This window comes from Sorex fumeus, unplaced genomic scaffold (assembly GCF_029834395.1).
Source record: "Sorex fumeus unplaced genomic scaffold, SorFum_2.1 ptg000098l, whole genome shotgun sequence".
NCBI classification, from domain to species: Eukaryota; Metazoa; Chordata; class Mammalia; order Eulipotyphla; family Soricidae; genus Sorex; species Sorex fumeus.
In genome coordinates this window covers 66,438,973-66,455,460 of record NW_026606155.1, presented here as the reverse complement: position 1 = coordinate 66,455,460, position 16,488 = coordinate 66,438,973, and the positions used below count along the sequence as shown (strand labels likewise).

General features: G+C 35.8%; 1 pseudogene; it reads right to left on the bottom strand.

Moving 5' to 3' along the window:
- LOC130041635 (F-actin-capping protein subunit alpha-1-like) overlaps positions 1-16,488 on the bottom strand; it is a 72,776-nt pseudogene that overhangs the window by 11,009 nt on the left and 45,279 nt on the right.

Genomic DNA, 16,488 nt, shown 5'->3' with positions numbered 1-16,488 from the left:
AGCCCCTGTATGAGATTTGATAAGGAGTATGAGAGGAAGAATCATAAAGAAAAGGAAGCATTGACAGGGCTAGCCAGTATTTGATAGTGTTTTGTATTTTAGGTGTATAGTATTATCATGCAATTTACAGCTCAGTACATATGAAGTTGAACCCCTTTTCATATGCTTATCTTCTTTTCCCAGATGCTTTCAGAACTAAGCCTACTAGGGGGAGGGAGGGTGAAGGGATGGTTTTTGCCACACTTGGCTCAGGGTTTACTCGGAGCTCAGAGGTCAATCCTGGCAGAGCTTGGGGACTATATGGGATATTAGGTATTGAACTTAGGTCAGCTGCATGCAAAGTAAGTACTGTCCCCACTATACTATCTCTCCTGTCCCAGAACTTTACCTATTTTATTGAGTTTTTCCCCTAGTTTTCTTCTAGGTTAGTTTTAAAAGTTCTTAGTGTGTTTTGGAATAAAATTATTGATCAGATAGGAGCTTTGTAAAGAAATTATTATTTTTTTTTTGTTTTGACCACACTTGGCTCTGCTGAGGGTTTACCCCTGGTTTTTTGTACAGGAAATCTTCTTCTTTTCTTTTTTTCAATGTCTGTTCTATTTTTTTTAATTGAATCACAGTGATATACACATTTACAAAGTTGTTCATGGTTGAATTTCAGTCATATAATGTTTCATGACCTGTCCCTTCACCATTGTACTTTTCCTACCAGCAGGAGTCCCAGTTTCACTTTCCCCTTCCCCCTCCCCCCACACCCACATTTTGTCCCACTGACTGCCACTATGGCAGGCATTTCTCTCTCTGTTTCTCTCTCTGTCCCTCTGTCTCTGTCTGTCTGTCTGTCTGTCTGTCTGTCTGTCTGTCTCTCTCTCTCTCTCTCTCTCTCTCTCTCTCTTTCCTTTTGAGCCTTATGGTTTGAGATGCAGATAATGAAAGGTTATCAGGTATATCTCAGGAGTTATTCTTGGAGGTGCTTGGGGGACAATATGCAGTGCTGGGAGTCAAACCAGGATCAGCTCTATGCAAGGCAAGTCTTAAACTCCTGCACCTCTGAAATTCGCAAAGAATTGTTTTTTTCAATTGAATCACCCCTAGAGATATGCACAGTTACAAAGTTGTTTAGGATTAGGTTTCAATCATACAATGTTTCAACAGCCATCCTTTGCCAGTGTACATTTCCCACCACCAATGTCCCCAGTTTCTCTCCAGATCCTCCCCCTCCCCCGGTCAATCATCCCCCAATGTGCTACTCCACTCCATCCTGCCTCTCTTCTCTCTCTCTCTCTCTCTCTCTCTCTCTCTCGCCCTCTCCCTCCTTTCTGACATTATGGTCTGCACTGCAGGTACTGAGAGGTTTGCCCTTTTACCAATTTTCAGCATTCAGTTCTTGTCGCAAGTGATCATTTCCAACTATTCTTGTTGTAGTGGTTCCTTCTCTAGCCTAACTGTTCTCCTCCCTTCTCTCTCCAGTATTACCACTTGTGGCAAGCTTCCAACCGTGGACCATTTCTCCTGGCCCTTTTTCCCACTGCCCTTGAGTTTTAGTCTCATACTGTTTTTTTTATACCCCACAAATGAGTGCAATCATTCTATGCCTGTCTCTTTCCTTCTGACTCATTTCACTCAGCATGATACTCTCCATGTCCAATATTTATAATTGAATTTCATGATTTCGTTTTTCCTGGTGGCTGTGTAGTTTCCAATTTTGTAGATGTACCATGTTTCTTTACCCAGTCATCTGTTCTTGTGCATTCAGGTTTTTTGCAGATTTTGGCTACTGCAAACTGTACTGCAGTGAGCATAGAGATGCAGATGGCCTTTCTGCGGTTTGCTTGTGGGTCCCCAGGGTATATTCCCCAAAGTGGTATTTTTGGAATATGTGGGAGTTCAATTTATAGGTTTTTGAGGACTACCCATATTGTTTTCCAAAAACGCTGGACCAGTTGGCATTCCCACCCACAATGAATGAGAGTCCTTCTCCATGCATCAGTGGTTTTGTTATTTTTGATGTGTGTCAGTCTCAGTGGTGTGAGTTATTTTCTCGTGGTTGTTTTGATTTGCATCTCTCTGATGATTGACAATGTAGAGCATTTTTTAATGTGTTTTCTGGACATTTGTATTTCTTCTTTGAGGAAGTTTCTGTTCATTTCTTCTCCCCATTTTTAAATGGGCTTGGATTTTTTTTCTTGTAGAGTTCTACCAGTGTTTTATATATTGCAAAGGAAAATTTAACTTATTTCTGACAGCTTTTCATCCTTTTACCAGTTTCTTTTGCAAAATGAAGTTTTTAATTTTAATGAAGTTTAGTTTATCATTTGTTATTTCATGAACCATACCTTTGGTGTTGTATATAACAAACGTACCACCATATCCAAAGTTACCTATTTTCATCTATTTACTTCTAGGAATTTCATAATTTTGCTTTTAAATTTGAATTGGAAATATATTTTGAGTTAATTTTTGTGAAAGGTGTAAAGTCAGAGTTTAGATTCATTTAAAAACATAGGAATACTCCAGAGAGCAACACAACTTGTGTGCATTTTGTTTAAATTTCTTTGATGAAAGTGTTAGTTTTTTCAATTTTATACTTAATTTTTGGAATATTTTATTGTTTCTACCTATTTAAGGAGAATTAAAGAGAATCATTTATGGTCTATAGCATTGTGTCACATATAATAAGATAACATGGAAAAATCATCTGCAATTCCTTCTCAAGACCTTTATTTTCTACAGAATAGACTAGCAACTAAACTTGTGACATGAAAACAATATTTGTATTTTAAAGATACGATCCTTGTAGGGCAAAAGAAATAGTACAGTAGATCAGGTAGTTATCTGGTATAAGGCCAACATGGGTTTGATCACTGGCATGACAGATGAGCCCCAGCAAGAAGGCCAACAGAGAGAGCAGGGGACATTGATTAGATTTTCTACAGAGGGATATTCTAAAATGGGAACAAACATAACATACAAAATTATCTTTGTGCCAGTCTTCCTTAGTTAACCTAAAATGAACAATCAATTATGTTTACAAGTATTTATACAGACCTTGGAAGAGTAAGAAATACTTATTCATATATGTACACATATATCAATGTATGTAATGAATGTGTTTCACCTCAATATTATTTTTTCAGCAGGTGGTGTATTTGAAAGTGTTAATTTTTCCTTTTTATTTATTTATTTATTTATTTATTTTTTATAATTTATTTCTTTATTGAATCACTGTGGGAAAAGTTACAGAGCTTTAGGGTTTAGGTCTCAGTCATGTAAATATCAAACACATTTCCCTTTACCAATACTTATTTTTAACCACGAACCCCAATAGAACCCCACCTCCCACCCCTCCCAATTCCTGTGAGGCAGATTAGTTCTAGTTAATACTCTATCTACTTTGGCTAGATACATTGTTTCGATAGAAGATGCACAATTATTGTTTAGAGTTTACGACCCCCCCCATCAGACATGCTGAAACAGCGTTGTGAAATGATTTGCTTTCTACAACTTGGTTTAAGAATAAAATGATGGTTTTGGATTTCTGCTATTTTACTTATTAACCCTGGAAGAATTTCTATTAAAAGTTAGATAGTTAAGAGATTGGTTTCTGTGCTCTGGAGTCGTGGCCGTGCCGGAGAGCCGCTCGTGGGGGGCAGCTGGCGACCTCGGTCGGGCGTGGAGGACGGCCCAGAACGCCCCCCTTCCCATGAGGTCCCTGCCGCTCCCACCACCCCCGGCTCAAACCTGCTGTCCACAAGGCTTCCGTGCGGCCGCCATCTTTCTTTCCAGAGAGGAGCGGGTGAAAAGTGTTAATTTTTAACCAGACAGACAATATAGAAGGAAAAAGTATGGCTTACATGTAGCCTACCTGGAGTTTGATCTCTGATACCATATATGATCCCTCAAGTCATTGCTTGTCAGATATCAAAAGTATATGTTGTTTTTTTAAATTTTGGGCTCTCTCTCTCACACATATTTTATCCTCTCTTATCAATACTGTATTATCTTTCTCAATAGAATTTATCAGTGGTTTTTATCTTATTGTTGCTGTTGATATGGTTTTGAATTTTGTTCTGGGACCACACCCAATGATGGTCAGAGTCTACCTCTGACTTGTGTTTTTGGGTTGCTGCTATCAGTAATAAGAAAACTCTGATGTATCAGGGCTTGAACCTGGGACACTTGTATGTGAGTATGCTATCTCTCTGGCCCTTTGAGTGAAGGTTTTGAAGTAAAGCATTAATTCTCTGAAATAGCTATTGAATTTCACAAAGCAGTTTAAAAAACATGTTGGAACTTTCTTCTCATAGTTTTTAAATTCTCTTTAAAGTTCATACCTGCTATATTTTTGGGTTCTAATAAAAATGATTTATACTTTATTTATTGAATTCCCATAACCTTTGTTCTTATTTGGAAAAAAAAACCTACTTTTTTGTTTTGTATTTGGGTCACATCCTGTTGTGCTTGGGACATACTCCTGGCTCTGTACTCAGGGATTGCTCCTTGCAGGCTGGAGCGAGAGCACAGCGAGTAGGGCGTTTGCTTTGCATGCCAACCAGGGTTCAATTCCTCCGCCAGTCTCAGAAAGCCCAGCAAGCTCCCCGTGACATATTCGATATGCCAAAAATAGTAACAAGTCTCACAATGGAGACGTTACTGGTGCCGGCTCGAGCAAATAGCTGAATAACAAGAGGATAGTGTTACAGTGCTACATCTTTGGTAAACATTCTGATTTCTTTTGCATTTCATAGAAGCAAGTAAAATGGTACAAAACCACCATGGATTCTACATTTATTCTTTACTGGTTGATAGAAACTCCATGGAGAGTTTCTAAGCATCCTAAACTTAGGTTGACCTTATACCTGTCTTTTGTTTTAGAGATAACATTTGTATAATAACACTTTCCTGAATAAATTGGATTATAGACTCACTCTATAGGTTATTGATCTTGTTGCACTTTTATTTTTTAAGTTAAATTCTACAAAAAAATCCCTATTTTCCTTCCAGCTTTGTTATGTGGTAGTGTGTCCCACAATAACGTATAGCTAGCTTTGATTTTCCTACTAAATCATTACTTTTGTTAATTTGTGGGTGGTAGTTTTCCTGGCTTTTCATCAATTCAAAACTTAACTATTTCCAAGACAATGCTGTGAACATATCCCACTATCCATTCTAATAACATTATTTCATAAGTACTAATTGTTAATTGTGAAGTAGCAGCTGTTCTAAGTGAATTGAAATAGCACACAGGATTTATAATATGTCCTCTTCATACAGTATAAACTATTTCAATTGGAAATATGCAATACAGAAGAAATGACAATAGGGTCTATTTTTAATAGTGAAAGTTTAAATGCATAAAATAAAACAGGTTGGTTATTGAGTTAAAGGAGACCACTTTAAGTAGGCTGAACTCTGAAAGCATCTTGGAACTGAACTGGAAGGCAAGGAGTTAGATATATAATGCAATAATAAGAAAGACTTTTTGAAGGAAGAACCAGCAGTAACTATAGACACACTCAAGTAGGAAAAATATTAATGTGCTACAAAGGTAGGAAGTGTGTTGATGTGGAGAGAATGCATGATAAGAATGCTGAGGCATTAGATAGTATTTGGCTATGTAGGCAAATTATAACAGATGATATGCTGGGTTTCTATTCTAATCACAGTAGAAAGTTTTTCAATAGCTTCTATCATATAAGTAGTTTAATATGATTTATATTCTTTAATACATCATGTTGGTTGTCAGGAGGAAACTTCATTATGAGAGACAAGAGTACAGGGTAATCAGATAAAACACTGTAGTGACCCTGACAAAAGATGGTTGGAGTTTGAATTAGGGTAGGTGGTAGTAAGTGGTGAAAAATGGTCAAATTAAAAACTATTTTGAATGAAATGTTTATAGGATCTGCTACTAATTTAATGCAAGTAGAGAGCCTATAATTGAAATATAACCCCTATATCTTTACTATTATTATTATTTTGCTTTTGTGGGGGAAAGCGCGTACCTGGCAGTGGCCAGGGACTATAGTAGGCTCTATGCTCAGGGGTAACTGCGTGATCCTTGGGTAATAATGTGATGCTGGAGAACACACCAGGTCAGATGCATGCAATAAAAGCACTTGAACCACCACATTCTTGTTTCAGGGTCTTTATTTATAGTTTGAGCAAGTACAATATAATATCAGTTAACAAAGATAGGAGAAAATGTGTGTATGCCACATATATATGTGTGTGAACATGCATACATGGGTACACACATGCAAGCAGATTAGAGGGAAGTTAGTTCAGGTTGATTGTAATAATTTTTGCTTATCTCTGTAGTCTTTGAAGAGACAATTTTATCTTATAAAACTTACAATATACAAAAAGAAGAAGCCAGCATCATGTGTCTTTTCCCTCAAGTGTTGTTGCTTTTTTCCTTTCTCAAAGATTTATGATTTATCTACTTTTATAACTGCAGTGATTTTCCTATTAAAAACTTAAACAACTGGATGTTTATTTTATAAATGCAATTTTAGATACTCTCTCACACATGTACAAACACACAGATTTGTAACTCAAGCTCATTCATTAATAACCGTTGAAGATTATTTCCTCATCTCTTACATTTTAAATTTCTACAGTCACTTTATAATTATTTGAATTTAAGTCATATCAGTTTATTAGATCAATAATCTAAAAATAACCTTATTCACCTTCTTATGGTCATTTAAAAGCCATATTTTATTTGAAATTATTAATATATTTTCTGTTGCATTTATAATGCTACTTTAACACTTTCTCACTTTCAGTGCTTTTACAATTTATGTTAACTACAAATGACCTCTAATAGCTGAAGAAATTTTAAGAGGAAACGAAAAAATGCAGCTGTTACACGCTCTGATTTTAAAGGATATTGAAAGGTAATAGTAATTAAATCAGTATGGTATTGGAAAAAAACAGGTGCAGAGAAAAGATGGAATAGAAATACCAGAAGTAAAGCCATGCATATACAGACTCTTAATATATGACAAAGTCTCCTGCCCCCGTGCCTGGCTGTCCTCACCAGGGCCCCTTGGAGGGGAGTGGGTTGAGTTTCCTTCCCCACCCCCACCAGGGCTCCGGCAGCGGAAGACCTCCAGGACCAGCCACCACCATGCTGAGACCACTCTCCACAGGCATGAAGGTACCGGCAGAGGAACAAAGGCACGCGGGTCCCGGGGCTGAGATCTCCAAGCCTGCTCAGATCGGGGCTGAGCATCCTCCACCCAGATCCTCCATATTCCAGTAGGCTGGGGTCACACCTACCAACTGGCCCCCTGGCACCGTGTAATCCCATCACTGGTCAAGACCCAGAGACTATAAAACCCAGGTCCCGGAAGAGAACAGTGCAGAGTCTCCTGCCTCCCGCACCTGGGTGTCCTCACCAGGGCCCCTTGGAGGGGAGTGGGTTGAATTTCCCTTCCCGCTCTGACCAGGGCTCCAGCAGCCGAAGACCTCCAGAACCAGCCACCACCATGCTGAGACCACTCTCCACACGCATGAAGGTACCGGCAGAGGAACAAAGGCACGCGGGTCCTGGGGCTGAGATCTTCAAGCCTGCTTGGATCAGGGCTGAGCATCCTCCACCCAGATCCTCCATATTCCAGTAGGCAGGGGTCACACCCACCAACTGGCCCCCTGGCGCCGTGTAATCCCATCAATGGCCAAGACCCAGAGACTATAAAACCCAGCTCCCGTAAGTGGCTGCATTCGCGGCCGCGCGATATCTTATTATCTCATTCTTACTGGCAGGCTACTGCATTTAACCTGCCCACACGGCAGAGTCTGGTAAACTCCCCGTGGTGTAACCAATATGCCAAATACCAGTAACAATGATGGGTCTCATTCTCCTAACATTGAATGAGCTTTGATATGGGACTTAAAAAAAAATCTCAGGGCTAGGGCGAAGGATACGTTACTGGGGCCTGCTCGAGGCAATCAATGAACAGCAGGATGGTCGTCGTGATCGTGAATACATGACAAGCAATACAAAATTATACAATGTAGACAGGGCAGCCTCTTCAAGGAATGGTGCTGGGAAAATATGGGCAGTTATATGCAAAAATAAGCACACTTGGCCACTATTTAACACCTTGCTTAAAAATATATATTGATTCAAAATATTAAAGTTTAAACATCATATTTCAAACCACAAAACAAGCAAAATATGAGATAATATATTTCATGACCTAAACATCAGAGATTTTTTTGTGACTCAACTCTGCTGACAAAGGAAACAAAAGCAAGAATAAAGAGATGTAACAATGGTACAGCCAACCTGGATTTGATCCCCAGTGCTTCATGTGGTACCCTGAGCACTGCAGGAGTAAATCCTGAGAACTGCTGGTTGTGAGCCCTAAACATGCATCCCTTTATTCCACCTCAATGAAGACAATCTAGTAATTGGAAGACAATCTAGTAATTGGAAGAATATATTTGCACATCACACATAGGACAAGCCATTTACATCTAAGATATACAGAGAACTCACACAAACAATAAAATGGACAAAAAACATGAGTGGTAATTCTCCAAATAAGACATATTGATGGTCCTCTGACATGTGAAAAATGCTCAATAAAACTTATTAATAAAATGAAAATAAAAAGTACAATGAAGAATCACCTCACACCTGTGAGAATGGTCTGTATAAGAATGTTTATAAGCAACAAGTGTTGGCAGAGTCATGAAGAAAAAGAAATTTTGGTGCACTGTAGGTAAAAATACAATTTTATGAAATAACTTTATGGGCAATGTAACATAATGTGGAGAGATATTAATCCCCAAAGACATATGTACACCTGTGTTCTTTGCGGCACTATTTACAATAGCCAAGGTAAAAAATAACAGCAATTTCCCAGTAACAGATGAGTGGGAAAATATATCATACACACAATAGACTACTATTTAAATATAAGAATATGAATATTTTCAGTTTGATGCAACTTTGATGGAGTTGGAGCGTGTCACATTGAGTGAAGTGAGTCTGAAAGCAAAAGATTAAAAACTTGATGATCTCACTCATATGAGGAGACTAAAGAAACAAAGGAAGAGATTGAAGTAGATCTTGAGACATGATTAAAATAACTGGGAATAGAGAGAGAAGGTGAATGGGGCCAGTGGTGGCAGGGTCATTTAACACTGGTGAAAAGATTGGTGTAGTACTATAAAGCTGTAAAATAATGACTTCAATACTAAAATAAACTATGATACCAAAAATAAAACTGAAATTTCCAAATTTCCAAATGCTCCAGCAATACCTCTCCTAAGCAATTATTTGAAGGGTAGGAAAACACTAATTCTAAAGATTATTTGAAATTCTATGTTCAAAGCAGCATTAGCAAGAACATAGAAGGAACTTAAGTCTAAAAACATATCACTGGATAAATAAGTTGTGCTAGATCTACTTAAGAGAGCACTACCCTACCATTCAAGTGATGAAATCTGTCTGAGATTTCAGACATATAGGAGGAAGAGTGCCTTCCTTGCATAAGACTGACTCAGGTTTGAGCACTGGCAACACATATGGTTCTCTAGGCTGCACCAGGATTTATCCCTGAGCACCAAGTCAAGAGTAAGCCCTGAGAACTCCCAGGTGTGGTCCTCAAACCAAAAAGAAATTTAAAAAAGATAGAATTATATTTTTGATATAAAATGAAGAATGTTTGGATAATTCTATTAATTGAAATAACCAAGAAAATCAAAGACAATTATTGGATAGTCTCACTCACATAGGTAATATGAGATATTAAAGCAAACATACTGGTAAAAACTAAATAACTTCTGGATTTTGAGAAAAATATGGTGGCTATCAGAGGGAAAGGAAAGGTTAAAGTCAGAGGATTGTGAAGTTGCTAGTGGTGAGATGAAACTGAAACTTTTGTGGTAGGAGTGGGAACATTACATATATGAAAAAGAGGTATGATGCTGTACACCCGAAGTTCATCATATTTCAAATTAATGGTCAGTCAATGAAAAAAACCCTTTTTTTGAACATAACAAGGATGGCTCAACCCTCCTCTGGTGAAGACCACCTTCTTGGTCACTTTGATTTGTTGGGTTGTAATACAATAGGTGAAAAACTACAAATGCTCTTTCCTTTGCAGTTAGGTGAGTGGTGTTCAAACATAAAATCGAAAGTATTATAATAAGTTGTGTAAGCTCCTCCAAAGAAGAACAGGAAAATGGCACAGTACTTTTCTTCTTTATTTTGACCTATCATAGTCCTAATACTCATTGGCACAAGACTTATTTATTTATATTTTGAGTGTAACATTTTACAACATAAATCACGTGTATAAGGAAACATGGACATGGAGAGTATCATACTGACTGAAATTAGTCAGAAAGAGAGGGATAAACATAGAATGATTGCACTCATTTGTGTGATATAAAAGCAAACAAACAAACATAGCAATGAGACTAATACACTGGGACAGTAAAATCAAGGACCAGAATTGGTCCATGATAACACTGCTTAAAGTGCTGGAGCAGTAGGCAATTGAAACAGAGAAAGGACCACTACGACAAAGATATTTGGTAAGATCACTCTGAATAAGAACTGTGTGCTGAAAGTAGGTAAAGGAATAAACATGATAACCTCTCAGTATCAGTATTGTGAACCATAATGTCCAAAAGGAGAGAGAAAGAGAGAGAGGGAGAGAGAACGAGAGAGAGAGAGAGAGAGAGAGAGAGAGAGAGAGAGAGAGAGAGAGAGAGAGAGAGAAATAAGGAAACTGACTTCCATAGAGATAGTCTGATGGGAGATGTGGCAGGAGGGAAACTGGGGATATTGGTGGTGGGAAATGTACAGTGGTGAAGGGATGGGTGTTGGAACATTATATGACTGAAACATGATAGTGAACAGCTTTGTAACTGTTTCTCATGACGATTCAATAAAAAGTAATAGAAAAAGAAATCATTGGTGCAGGTAAATCAAAGTGTACTGGAACATGCTATTATTATTTGCCTGTATGCCTCCATCGCAAGATGGAGAGATCTAAAGGCAGATACAGTACCTGAGATTTTTTGCATATAAAAATGTTCTGAGCATAATGTCTCACATGAAGGCATTTAGTATTTGTTGAATGGCATTTTATTCCTTTCTGGTGAGCTTATTATTAAATAGTTCTTAATTAATTAAAAACCTTGCTTAAAACTTACTTCCTGCAGAAGGATTTTCATGTTTAATGCTACTTGATTGTGATTATATTGCCACTTGGCATTTCCTTGGTACTTACGTATCTCTGGCTAATAAAAGTGCCTATCTAATTTTCCTTGATGCATATATAAGTTTTACAATATATATTAAAATGCATTTTAGGCAGGAATTTGGAATCAATTTTGAATCACACCCTTCTTTGAATAATCCCACATAAAACCTGACATAATATTCTGTCATCATATAAGAACCTTTTAAATATACATGGAAATTCAAAAGGGCCAATCTCTTCCCTGATATTATAATTTCCACCCCAATAGAATAGCTGAATCTAAGAATATTTTATTCATCAGATGATCATAATTTAAATTTCCAAACAAGTTATGCAACAAAAAAGAGTGTGTATTTGGGGAATGCAGAGGATAATAACACTCTAAATGTTATATATAACTTTATTTTTAGTTATAATTAGATGAATTGATGTTTATTTTTCATGTAAACATGTATTATTGTATTCTTATCTTAGTTATAAAATTTTATTGAATATATTACCTACAGAGATGGCATCTATAGTAAGTGGAAGGTATATAATGACTAAAACTAGCAAATAGAGTGATACATTTGATAACCAAGAATGAACTAATTTTTAAAGCACTGTAGTGGACAAATGAGAACAAATAGTAAAAGCACAAATAAGTCATTTTGTTCAGTGTATACAAATACACTATGCTTTATAATAATCTTTATTTAAATTGCTCTGTTATTTCAGCTCTTTGGAGTTACTTGAGTTAAGGGCAATATAAAGTTGAAAATATTAATAATTAACTGATTTGAGTATCTTTGAATTAAAGGGTATAGCATAATGCAGAGTAAAGAAACAGCATAATTTTCACTTAACAAGAATATAAAGGTTAAAGAGATGAGAACTAAAGATCTAAATTCATTTCCCAGAACAGGGCTTTATTACCAAAATAAACTTGAGACCACCACTTAGCATCAAAGAAAAGTCAACAAAGAGATTAGATAGTCATTAATCATCCTAAATGTATGGTACTCTCTAAGTGTCTGATTGACATTGTTGCTATAAATTTTCGCCTAGGAATATGCCTCAGATTTTTCATATACCTCTATAATTTACTTTAGTACTAATCAACCACACTAAGGTTTAATATCTGAAAAAGTTGGTAGAAAACTTTTTTAGCATCTAAATACAAAATATTGATTAAATATTGATTTAAGTTTCTAATTCAAAGTAATCATGGAAATGTTTTGTGTACATTCTTCTAGTTAGAGTGTAAGAAAGTTTGTTTCTTTGTTCTTTTGAAAGATTCTTAGAAATTTAAAAATTTTTGGCTCTATTTAACTGACTAGGGCTACATATAACTAATTTCAAGTTGGTTTTAACAGGTAATTGTGTTTATCTCTTGGTATAGATTTTCATGGTAAATATAAGGTCACACTATATGCTTGAATCAAAATGTAAACGTTATATTTTCACTTGTCATTTATTTATAATGAATTACATGGATTGATACTGTCTCACAAACATATAGCAATCGTGATGTTCATAGTAATTTATTTTCATGTTTACAAGTGTTTCATAGGATTCTATAATTTACAAACTTGTCTTCAAAAAGGTCATTCTTCTAATTTTACAGTTTTCTCTCAGTATATTTAATCACCTTTTATTTATAGTAGTAATGCAATATCCAAATGCAGCTAGACATTGTTCATTGTTTTTCTCTTATTATTTATTTTATCACCAATTAGTAGGCCCAATAAATGTATTCTGGACAATAATCTATAATTAAAAATAATGACCTGGAAAACTGATCATCATCGTTGCCATAAGTGACAAGCATTAGTATGAATTGATAGGGTACAATGTTTTGTGTCTCAAAAGACAAATTATGCTTAAAAACCTCAGGGTATTCAATTTAGTAAATTTTAACTGAATTCCAAATACATGCTTTGTATTGTCTAAAGTCAAATGAGGTACTTATCCATTTTTTAAGGCTCCTGTAAACTAAACAATTAAAGTATAGATCTCCATGTATTGTGTTTACTCGTCTTGGAAATCATAGTCTATTGACATGTAAAATCTAAAGTGTAAACTGACTTCTAATTTTAATTTCAAGCTCAATTAATTTATGGACTAATAATCAGTTTTATTTTATTTTGTGATTAAAACAAATATTCTCAATAACTATAAAAAGTTAATTGAGATATTAACTCAATTCTTGATACTTGGTTCTTTTGATACTTGGTGTATTGAAAGTTTAAGGATTGAATTCATGACAAATAACATTTAACTTACTTAAAAAGATACTACTGAAATATGAATTATTTATATCATTACGTGTGGAAGTTTTTATGCTATTTTAACATGCACATTGGGTAATGAAATAATCGCGAAAATCATTTCTATCAATAATAGAAGGGTAAAACCAACATTTAGAAAAAGGTTTATTTAATTAAAAGGGAACAAAAAGCCTTAATAAAATGTCAAAAATGCTTTAAGCTTCCTAAAAATAGAAAAGAAAATTTAAAAAATCATAATTTATGTAGGTGAATGATAGGGAAGGACAAGGAATGAAAAAGCAACAGGGAATGAGAAGTTTTCAACCAAGATATCTTTGATGTATTACTTTTAACAAATACCATATATTTTTTAATTCTATGAACACAATTGAATGAAAATGTTAATAGTTAATTCAGTAAAAGTCAGCGAATGTCATTGCAACACAGACTTCTCATGGTACATACATCACTTCTTAATTAAAAGTGCCATAAATCCTTACAGAACTTACATAGTTTGGTCTAGTGAGGCAGTACAAGTGTAGGGTATATGCATACAACCCAGGCTCTATCCCTGACAACACATAGATCTTTAAACATGGCTGAAAGTGGCCCCAGAGGATCCCGAATACCACCAGGGTGGCCTGGTGGTGCCCTTCTTTGTGGGCTTACCCCTCCCCAAAGAAACTTACGTTGTTTGAAGGCTATACACGATTGAAGGAGTTGATCATTTAATAACACTTTGTTATTGTCATATGAGCAATGTCTATTTCTTTATTTTTACTAAAAAATCCCATAGTTAAATTTGTTGACCAAAACAAGAAGCAAAAGCTTCTATGTGTGGTAATATGAAAGAGTACACATGAGAGCGGAGTGTGTTTTCTTGGCAGTTCTTTTGCTACCATGTTTTTTGTTTTGTTTTTAGTGCTGGAGGGCAGCAAATTGGCAGGTGTAAATAAGGATCTAGCTAGTTTCATACTGTATTTACAATCAGTTATGATGGGTTAGGAAGTCTATGGTGCATAGGGAATTGCACATACAACGTCTGTTAACTAGAATGGAAGCTTAATATTTAATTTCAAACATTGCATTATATTCAGCTTCAGTCTAATCTTTTAATACTTTTTACCAATTTATAAAGTATACCTACATAGATTATTATGAACCCACTGGGTCTTATTTTATACTTGAATAAAGTTTCAAAACTTTGAATTTACATATTTTGTATCTAAAATTCAAATGTAGCATATAAATTTGGCATAATATAAAACTAGGAGGTAAGGGGTAAATATTTCTTTATAGGAAGAGGAGTGTGCGCACGAGAGAGAGTGCATATGAGAGAAAGAGACTCCTCAAGTAAAAAGATAATTTGTTTTAGGGTACCCATAAAGCATATTGTTATAATGTTTAATTTTTGAAAATAGAAAATAGTAATTTTCCCATCTAATTTGATGTAAAGCAAATCATTTTGTGATATACTTTACACTTTTCTAGGATTTGCATGTACCACATGTCAAATCATGTCTCAGAAACATAGCAACCACTAACGGATAAAGCTTAATGTCACATGGTTATACAGATTATAAATGTTTGTACAGATATTGATTTTAATAAGGATTTTTCATATCAAGGCAGGAAAAGTAAGAATGGTCTCACAAAAAATTTAGAGTGGGTTATGTTTCTGCAATGCACTTATCTGCAATAACTTTTAGAAAGCTTCTGGAAACAGAAACTTCCCATTTCTCTATTTGTTCAGTGCATTCAAACAAAAGAACCAAGATTGTCTTGATTTTCAGGAGGAATAGTGGAAAAGATGAAAGGAGAGTGGTATGAAATAAATAAGAAATAAATAAGAGACTGTTGAATAAAACAATTAGTTTTGCCCCAGGCTTCTGCAATAGCTTATGAATTCTTACCAGCATTAGTTTACAGCTGTAATTTCAGGATATAATAGGAGATTGAATCTTATACAGGCAATGAAACAGATGAACAAATTCACAAGGGATTGTGTCAGGCTTTTTCCAGTACTAAAGAAACATATTAATCCTTGTCACTGTTTTCAGAAACGCTGTGACAGAAATAAACCTGTACTGTAACTTGGCCCTTTTAATGAGCTTCTGGAGTGTGGGCTTTCCACTCAGCACCTGAAAAACACAACAAAACACCTTTTATATTAAAGATGTGAGGTTTGCTGCTGGCTAAATTTGTACACAGAAGTCTATAAACCAGTGCTCAGCCAGCTGGGAAGCAAGAAAGCAAATTCAGATTCTGCCATGAACTTCACAGACCAATTATCTACTTGGAATCATGGGAGTTTAACAAACAAATACCAGCCCCTGCTGAGCCTTTTCAGGCCAGCAGCTTATGGGTGATTCAGTTGCATCCGAGGCTTTTAGACTGATCAATTCTTAATCACAAAGCGCAAAAATTATTCTCAGACTCATGTCAGTTTCTTTGGACACGTTTGTTAACAATCTGCTTCAAATCATTTTTTTAAAAGAAACTGCAGACACTGTTTTTATTGACTCCCCACTTGTAAAATGTTTATAGCTTGTTAATTTATATTTACCCCTTTACTTTTGCCTGCAAATCAACATCACTTAGCACAGTTTGGTTACACTTTGTCCAAAGGAAATTACAGAAGCCTGCTATGGGGCTAAAATGAAGGAAAGCTGCGGAAAATCAATACACTGCTGATTAAACAGATCGTAGCAAATTCACGGCTGTATGCTACAGCATGGAGACATCAGTGTGATGTCTATCTAGCAGTTAATGTGCTTTCAGTCAGGTGAAGAGAATTTCAGAATAAGGCAAAAACACCCAGAAAAACAAGAGCTACCCCTGACACAAGAATGTATGTGCTTATATGAAACCTACATTTTTGTGCAAGGTAGCATTTCACGTGGGAATAAATAGGATGTGTTAATTTTATAAACCAGAACAGGGCAGTATCTTTATTACAACACTTACCTTTTGTATTATGAGAGGAACTAATGGCATTGTGAGAT